Raw genomic sequence first — 8,361 nt, forward strand, 5'->3', positions numbered from 1 at the left:
GTTTTTAGGTTTTTTATTTTACAGTGAGTCCTGCTGGCAACAGGCTCACTGCAACGAGGGACTTAGGGGAGAAGAAGTGAACTCACCTGCGTGCAGGATGGATTGGCTTCTTAGGCTACTGGACACCATTAGCTCCAGAGGGATCGAACACAGGCCCAGCCATGGAGTCCGGTCCCGGAGCCGCGCCGCCGACCCTCTTGCAGATGCCGAAAAGTGAAGAGGTCCAGAAACCGGCGGCAGAAGACTTTTCAGTCTTCATGAGGTAGCGCACAGCACTGCAGCTGTGCGCCATTGTTGTCACACACTTCACACCAGCGGTCACGGAGGGTGAAGGGCGCTGCGGGGGGCGCCCTGGGCAGCAATGAGAATACCTTGTTCTGGCTAAAAAATACATCACATATAGCCCCTGGGGCTATATGGATGTATTTAACCCCTGCCAGGTCTCACAAACACTGGAGAAGAGCCCGCCGAAATAGGGGGCGGGGCCTATCTCCTCAGCACACAGCGCCATTTTCCTGCTCAGCTCCGCTGCGAGGAAGGCTCCCAGGACTCTCCCCTGCACTGCACTACAGAAACAGGGTAAAACAGAGAGGGGGGTGCACTTTTTTGGCGTTTTTTGATATATTAAGCTGCTATAAGGGAGACAACACTTCTATAGGGTTGTTCCTATATATTTATAGCGCTTGGGTGTGTGCTGGCAAACTCTCCCTCTGTCTCCCCAAAGGGCTAGTGGGGTCCTGTCTTCGATAAGAGCATTCCCTGTGTGTCTGCTGTGTGTCGGTACGTGTGTGTCGACATGTATGAGGACGATGTTGGTGTGGAGGCGGAGCAATTGCCGGTAATGGTGATGTCACCCCCTAGGGAGTCGACACCGGAATGGATGGCTTTGTTTATGGAATTACGTGATAATGTCAGCACATTACAAAAATCAGTTGACGACATGAGACGGCCGTCAAACCAGTTAGTACCTGTACAGGCATCTCAGACACCGTCAGGGGCTGTAAAACGCCCTTTACCTCAGTCGGTCGACACAGACCCAGACACGGACACCGAATCTAGTGTCGACGGTGAAGAAACAAACGTATTTTCCAGTAGGGCCACACGTTATATGATCACGGCAATGAAGGAGGCTTTGCATATCTCTGATACTGCATGTACCACAAAAAGGGGTATTATGTGGGGTCTGAAAAAACTACCTGTAGTTTTTCCTGAATCAGACGAATTGAATGAAGTGTGTGATGAAGCGTGGGTTAACCCCGATAGAAAACTGCTAATTTCAAAGAAGTTATTGGCATTATATCCTTTCCCGCCAGAGGTTAGGGCGCGCTGGGAAACACCCCCTAGGGTGGATAAGGCGCTCACACGCTTATCAAAACAAGTGGCGTTACCGTCTCCTGAAACGGCCGCCCTCAAGGATCCAGCGGATAGGAGGCTGGAAACTACCCTGAAAAGTATATACACTCATACTGGTGTTATACTGCGACCAGCCATCGCCTCTGCATGGATGTGCAGTGCTGGGGTGGTTTGGTCGGATTCCCTGACTGAAAATATTGATACCCTAGATAGGGACAGTATTTTATTGACTTTAGAGCAATTAAAGGATGCTTTTCTTTATATGCGAGATGCTCAGAGGGATATTTGCACTCTGGCATCGAGAGTAAGTGCGATGTCCATATCTGCCAGAAGAAGTTTATGGACGCGACAATGGTCAGGTGATGCGGATTCCAAACGGCATATGGAAGTATTGCCGTATAAGGGGGAGGAATTATTTGGGGTCGGTCTATCGGATTTGGTGGCCACGGCAACAGCCGGGAAATCCACCTTTTTACCTCAGGTCCCCTCCCAACAGAAAAAGACACCGTCTTTTCAGCCGCAGTCCTTTCGTTCCTATAGGAACAAGCGGGCGAAAGGACAGTCATATTTGCCCCGAGGCAAAGGAAAGGGTAAGAGAGTGCACCAAGCAGCTTCTTCCCAGGAGCAGAAGCCCCCCCCCGGCTTCTGCAAAGCCCTCAGCATGACGTTGGGGCTTTACAAGCGGACTCAGGGGCGGTGGGGGGTCGACTCAAGAATTTCAGCGCACAGTGGGCTCACTCACAGGTGGACCCCTGGATCCTGCAGATAGTATCTCAGGGTTACAGGTTGGAATTCGAGAAGTCTCCCCCTCGCCGGTTCCTAAAGTCTGCTCTGCCAACGTCTCCCTCAGACAGGGCGACGGTATTGGAAGCCATTCACAAGCTGTATTGTCAGCAGGTGATAGTCAAGGTACCCCTCCTACAACAGGGAAAGGGGTATTATTCCACACTATTTGTGGTACCGAAGCCGGACGGCTCGGTAAGACCTATTCTAAATCTGAAATCTTTGAACCTGTACATACAAAAATTCAAGTTCAAGATGGAGTCACTCAGAGCAGTGATAGCGAATCTGGAAGAAGGGGACTTTATGGTGTCCCTGGACATCAAGGATGCTTACCTGCATGTCCCAATTTGCCCTTCACATCAAGGGTACCTCAGGTTCGTGGTGCAAAACTGTCATTTTCAGTTTCAGACGCTGCCGTTTGGATTGTCCACGGCACCTCGGGTCTTTACCAAGGTAATGGCCGAAATGATGTTTCTTCTGCGAAGAAAAGGCGTATTAATTATCCCTTACTTGGACGATCTCCTGATAAGGGCAAGGTCCAGGGAACAGCAGGGGGACGTAGTAGCACTAACCCAAGTAGTGCTGCAACAGCACGGGTGGATTCTGAATTTTCCAAAATCTCAATTGACCCCGACGACACGTCTGCTGTTCCTGGGAATGATTCTGGACACGCTTCAGAAAAAGGTGTTTCTTCCGGAGGAGAAAGCCAGGGAGTTATCCGAACTTGTCAGGAACCTCCTAAAACCAGGGAAAGTGTCTGTGCATCAATGCACAAGAGTCCTGGGAAAGATGGTGGCTTCTTACGAAGCGATTCCATTCGGCAGATTCCACGCACGAACTTTTCAGTGGGATCTGCTGGACAAATGGTCCGGATCGCATCTGCAGATGCATCAGCGGATAACCTTATCGCCACGGACAAGGGTGTCTCTTCTGTGGTGGTTGCAGAGTGCTCATCTGTTAGAGGGCCGCAGATTCGGCATACAGGACTGGGTCCTGGTGACCACGGATGCCAGTCTGAGAGGCTGGGGAGCGGTCACACAGGGAAGAAACTTCCAGGGAGTATGGTCAAGCCTGAAGATGTCTCTTCACATAAATATACTGGAGCTAAGAGCGATTTACAATGCTCTAAGCCTGGCAAAACCCCTGCTTCAGGGTCAGCCGGTGTTGATCCAGTCGGACAACATCACGGCAGTCGCCCACGTAAACAGACAGGGCGGCACAAGAAGCAGGAGAGCAATGGCAGAAGCTGCAAGGATTCTTCGCTGGGCGGAAGATCATGTGATAGCACTGTCAGCAGTGTTCATTCCGGGAGTGGACAACTGGGAAGCAGACTTCCTCAGCAGACACGATCTACACCCGGGAGAGTGGGGACTTCATCCAGAAGTCTTCCACATGATTGTGAACCGTTGGGAAAAACCAAAGGTGGATATGATGGCGTCTCGCCTCAACAAAAAACTGGACAGGTATTGCGCCAGGTCAAGAGACCCTCAGGCAATAGCTGTGGACGCTCTGGTAACACCGTGGGTGTTCCAGTTAGTGTATGTGTTTCCTCCTCTGCCTCTCATACCAAAAGTACTGAGAATTATACGGCAAAGGGGAGTAAGAACGATACTCGTGGCTCCGGATTGGCCAAGAAGAACTTGGTACCCGGAACTTCAGGAGATGCTCACGGAAGATCCGTGGCCTCTACCTCTAAGACGGGACCTGCTTCAGCAGGGACCGTGTCTATTCCAAGACTTACCGCGGCTGCGTTTGACGGCATGGCGGTTGAACGCCGAATTCTAAGGGAAAAAGGCATTCCGGAAGAGGTCATTCCTACACTGGTAAAAGCCAGGAAGGAGGTGACTGCACAACATTATCACCGCATTTGGAGAAAATATGTTGCGTGGTGTGAGGCCAGGAAGGCCCCCACGGAGGAATTTCAATTGGGTCGATTCCTACATTTCCTGCAAACAGGATTGTCTATGGGCCTCAAATTGGGGTCCATTAAGGTTCAAATTTCGGCCCTGTCGATTTTCTTCCAGAAAGAATTGGCTTCAGTTCCTGAAGTCCAGACTTTTGTAAAAGGAGTACTACATATACAGCCCCCGGTTGTGCCCCCAGTGGCTCCGTGGGACCTTAATGTAGTTTTGGATTTTCTCAAATCCCATTGGTTTGAGCCACTCAAATCGGTGGATTTGAAATATCTTACATGGAAAGTAACCATGCTACTGGCCCTGGCTTCAGCCAGGAGAGTGTCAGAATTGGCGGCTTTATCGTATAAAAGCCCATATCTGATTTTCCATTCGGACAGGGCAGAACTGCGGACGCGTCCTCAGTTTCTGCCTAAGGTGGTGTCAGCGTTTCACCTGAACCAGCCTATTGTGGTGCCTGCGGCTACTAGCGATTTGGAGGATTCCAAGTTGCTGGACGTTGTCAGGGCATTGAAAATATATATTTCAAGGACGGCTGGAGTCAGAAAATCTGACTCGCTGTTTATACTGTATGCACCCAACAAGTTGGGTGCTCCTGCTTCTAAGCAGACGATTGCTCTTTGGATTTGCAGCACAATTCAACTTGCACATTCTGTGGCAGGCCTGCCACAGCCTAAATCTGTCAAGGCCCATTCCACAAGGAAGGTGGGCTCATCCTGGGCGGCTGCCCGAGGGGTCTCGGCATTACAACTCTGCCGAGCAGCTACGTGGTCGGGGGAGAACACGTTTGTAAAATTCTACAAATTTGATACCCTGGCTAAAGAGGACCTGGAGTTCTCTCATTCGGTGCTGCAGAGTCATCCGCACTCTCCCGCCCGTTTGGGAGCTTTGGTATAATCCCCATGGTCCTGACGGAGTCCCCAGCATCCACTAGGACGTCAGAGAAAATAAGATTTTACTTACCGATAAATCTATTTCTCGTAGTCCGTAGTGGATGCTGGGCGCCCATCCCAAGTGCGGATTGTCTGCAATACTTGTACATAGTTATTGTTACAAAAAAATCGGGTTGTTATTGTTGTGAGCCGTCTGTTCAGAGGCTCCTACGTTTGTCATACTGTTAACTGGGTTCAGATCACAAGTTGTACGGTGTGATTGGTGTGGCTGGTATGAGTCTTACCCGGGATTCAAAATCCTTCCTTATTGTGTACGCTCGTCCGGGCACAGTATCCTAACTGAGGCTTGGAAGAGGGTCATAGGGGGAGGAGCCAGTGCACACCACCTGATCCTAAAGCTTTATTTTTGTGCCCTGTCTCCTGCGGAGCCGCTAATCCCCATGGTCCTGACGGAGTCCCCAGCATCCACTACGGACTACGAGAAATAGATTTATCGGTAAGTAAAATCTTATTTTTCTCGGCACCCCTAGGCCAAAAGTTTCTTATTGAGAAATGTAGAAAGAAATATTAAAATTAGTCAATTATGTTTATACAGTATGTCATCCTTAGGTTCAATTGTGTGGTAAAGGACAAGATTTGCTTCTGTTTGGCCACATATTTTATGACTGGCAGTCACCTGCACTGGTTTTTACATTGACCATAAATAATTTGAAATGGTTTTAGACCACCAATCCATGGCACCCTTGTAAGTGTCCCGAGGCACCCCAGGGTGCCACAGCACACAGTTTGAGAACCTCTGCACTATACAATTATCTGGTAGATCGTATATCCAATCTGACTGGTTGGAATGAAATTCTGGTAATGGATGGGAACAAATGAAAATTGACCATTTGCTCCCAAACACTGGAAAATGGGCAAAAACGATCATTCAGACAAATTGGTTAAACCAATTTGTCTGAACAACCGTATTGGTCTGTCTGACAGGGTTTATAAACATTGCTACTTCAGCAGTCATAATACCCACATAAGTAGAAGAGCTGCAGAAGGGTTCAGTGCCGTTGACAGTGGGGAGAGATGATGGTATAATTGAGGAAAGGAAAAGCACATGACGTAAGTGGGCCCACTTATGAGAGCTTATAGTCTAAAGGGGAGGGGCAGATATAATTTGGTGACACAGAGAGTCAGTGGCGGATCTAGACTTTACTTTGGGGGGGGGCTGTTTAAGAATCAATGTTGACTCCTCCCCTCTTCATTCATTACTCCGCCCACTTACAGTTCTATCCCTCCCATTTTCAGCAAATATTTATAAAATAAAGAAAATATGACATAATAATCCCACACGTCACCCACTGCAGTGTGGCATATTGTGAGCATGGGCTGGGAAGGAGGAGGGGGGCCCAAAGTATGTTTTTGTACCTGGGCCCACCAGTTGTTCCACCATTCTCCCTGCAACTGACCCCTCTGTACACATTGCCACCTTAATTATCCACTCCACTCTTATTAACACTTATGGGCTTTTTACTTATCTTTCTACTTTGACAATAACATCCACAACTGGTCACCATAAAACAACATTCACAAACCTCCTACAACTGTATTTATCTCTTTCTCCATTTTTATTAGCTGGTGACATCTCACTGAATCCGGGACCCAAATACTTGCTCCAGTCACATTCACCTAATTCGCAGCAATATAGAAATCCAGCCAACCTCATAAACATCACATGTCTCCCTGCTTCTTCCAAATCACTAAAATTTGCCTTATGAAATGCATGCTCTGTTTGTAACAAATTAACATCCATACATAACCTCTTCATATCTTACAACTTCAATCTGCTGGTTAAAACAGAAACATGGCTCACACAATCAGACACGGCCTGCAGCACTGTCACATGGTCGTCTCCACTTCACACACACACACACACACACACACACACACACACACACACACACACACACACACACACACACACACACACACACACACACACACACACACCTCCAGGCCTGATAACTGTAAAGGAGGTGGATTATTTCTTTTGCATACACAGTTCTACCACAGGTTCCATCACTCACATGCACATAATTTGAAGTACATTTCAACAGGATTTGCACTCCTTTCCTTTACGTGTTGCAGCTATCGCCCACCTGGGCAACCCAAACAATTTTTGGAAGATTTTTCTGCATGGCTCCCTCACTTCCTATCCTCTGACAACTCCACCATCATCATGAACCCAGCTAATTAAAACACTGGTACATGGGCCCGCATATTTGTGCAAATGTGTGCTAAGAACTTTAATTATACTCCATGTTAATTGTGAGGGTTTATTTAAATTATTTTTACTATCAGTGTTCTTAGTGCTAAGAGTGTGCATCTGCATTTCTCTTCCTCCAGCATAGTATTAGAAGCCTCAGCATGATAGCACCTCTTGATATCTTTAGTAATAGGATGTGCAGTCCAGGTCCCCCCCTTTTCCCACTATATTTGTGTATATATTGTACACTGGAAGGCAAGGCTTCCTTCCTCTGGTATTGGCACTCCTCCCATTCACCCTCAGGTGTTTTAATTAGCTAGGTTCCTGCATTTCATATCACACATTGATAAGGCCCTATTTAGAGGTAAGTCCTGAATACATTTCTAGAATGTGATAGTATTAGGAATGATAGGGACCCATGTGATGAAGTCACCTGGCCGCGGTACATGTGCAGTCCAGGTCCCCCCCCTTTTTCCGCCATATGAAGGGGCTCTGGCATATATAGGGGCATGAGGGGGTCTCTGATGTCATATAAAGTGACATGAGGGGGCTGTCACATATATGGGTACATGAGAGGGTCTCTCATGGCATATAAAGGTGCAGGAAGTGGCTCTGGGCTTGCATTAAAAGGTGCACGAGAAGGCTTAAAATCTGACAAACAAAATGGTGGTAATCCTATTGCGACTTTAGTTGACTCTCCTGGCCAAGCCCCCTGGCCATACCCCCAGTCCAGTATCTGGAATTGAAAAGGTGGGAACCTGAACTAAGTATATCAGGGATGGCACAAAAGAACAATGAAAATCTCTGCCTAATGATTTTAATCAATGCATACCTCCCAACATTCAGAGGCAAAATTGTGTCAAAATAGACCCTTAATACTTGCAAACTCTGGGCCTAATTCAGACCTGATCGCTAGCAAGCGATTTTTGCACTGCTGTGATCAGATAGTCGCCGCCTACATTTTAGCTGTGCAAGTGTGCAAACGCATGTGTAGCAGAGCTGTACAAACAGATTTTGTGCAGTCTCTGCGCAGCCCAGGACTTTACTCAGCCGCTGCGATCACTTCAGCCTGTCCAGGACTGGAATTGACGTCAGGAACCCTCCCTGCAAACGCATGGACACGCCTGCGTTTTTCCAGCCACTGCCTGAAAACGGTCAGTTGAAA

Source organism: Pseudophryne corroboree, chromosome 3 (genome assembly GCF_028390025.1).
Source record: "Pseudophryne corroboree isolate aPseCor3 chromosome 3, aPseCor3.hap2, whole genome shotgun sequence".
In the NCBI taxonomy this organism is placed as follows: Eukaryota; Metazoa; Chordata; class Amphibia; order Anura; family Myobatrachidae; genus Pseudophryne; species Pseudophryne corroboree.